General features: G+C 50.9%; 1 protein-coding gene across 1 annotated transcript in view; it reads left to right on the forward strand.

The window, feature by feature from the left end:
- SLC25A44 (solute carrier family 25 member 44) overlaps positions 1-1,389 on the forward strand; it is a 24,265-nt gene that overhangs the window by 22,270 nt on the left and 606 nt on the right. The window lies entirely within an intron of this gene.

The following is a 1,389-nucleotide window of genomic DNA, read 5'->3' on the forward strand; positions in this document are numbered from 1 at the left end:
TAAGCGCCTGGGGCCGGGACGTGACCCGCGGTCGACTACGTGGGAGTCCAGCGACATAGCCATTACGCTAACTGCTGGTTCCCTTTTTCTTTTTTTTTGGAGAGGTTTTCGCTATAGGGTGCGTGCGCTCGCCAGACAGACAGAGAGAGACATAGAGACAGAAAGCGAGAAATTACCCCCCAGAGGGGATGGTCACGCCGCAATCCCTTCTCCTCCATTCTCCTCTCGGGATCTTGGGCATGCACGCACACGCACCCGGCGTGAGTTTTAAGCCACTGGGTCCGGGACGTGAACCGCGGTCGACTACATGGGAGTCCAGCGACATAGCCATTACGCTAACTGCTGCTTCCCTCTAATGATATATTCTTTAAACAATTGTTTATTTAATTTTATTTGTTATTGTTAGTATTATTTTTTAAATTTGTAATAGGGCATGTTCACTTACCAGAAAGAGACAGAAAGAGAGAGGGAAGGTGAGAAAGCAAGCCACTAGGTCTGGGAGTTGAGCTGTGGTCAGCCATGTGGGAGTCTGGCACCTTAACCAACATGCTACCTCCTGGCCCCTCTAATAATATTTATTGAACACTTACTGTCTGCCAGGCTTTACTGTCAGCATTTGTGAGCATTATCAATTTTTTAGGTTTATTTCTTCAGAGGGAGAGAGAGCCTGGGTGCCGCAACAGGGCCTCCACTGCACAGCCCACCTGCAGCCCCGCCAGCCGGATCCCAGGCGCGTGCTCCCGGCACGCAAACCTAGGACCTTCCCACTGGGTCCAGCTGCTTCACCTCTGTGCCACCGTTCAGCCCCCATGAGTTATTTTCTTTCTTGTTCAGAATAGCCTCACGGCATAGGTACCGTTACCACTGTTCTAAATTTGAGGAAGCTGAAGTGTAAAGCGTTAAATAAATTATTCAAGGTTATGTTGTTACTGAGTTGGGGAGCAGAAGTGAAACGCAGGCAGTCCGACGCAGAGCTCGTAGCATCACTGTGCCGTAATGTCTCTCAGAAGCAGCAGCCAGCCCTTCTGACTCCCAAATCTAGTTCCTCCCACTTCGGCCTAAAACGGGGAAATTGAGTAGGGGGGCTTGGACCCCACACAACTGCATTGACTTTTCTTTTTTTTTTTTTTGGAGAGATTTTCGCTATAGGGCACATGCGCTCGCCAGACAGACAGACAGAGACATAGAGACAGAAGGCGAGAAATCACCCCCCAGGGGGGATGGTCACGCCATAATCCCTTCTCCTCCAGTCTCCTCTCGGGATCTTGGGCACACACGCACATGCGCCCGGCGTGAGTTTTAAACCACTGGGTCTGGGACGTGAACTGCGGTTGACTACGTGGGAGTCCAGCGACATAGCCATTATGCTAACTGCTGGTTCCCCTGCAT

The sequence above is a fragment of the Tupaia chinensis genome, unplaced genomic scaffold, assembly GCF_000334495.1.
Source record: "Tupaia chinensis unplaced genomic scaffold, TupChi_1.0 Scaffold000438_1, whole genome shotgun sequence".
Taxonomy (NCBI): domain Eukaryota; kingdom Metazoa; phylum Chordata; class Mammalia; order Scandentia; family Tupaiidae; genus Tupaia; species Tupaia belangeri.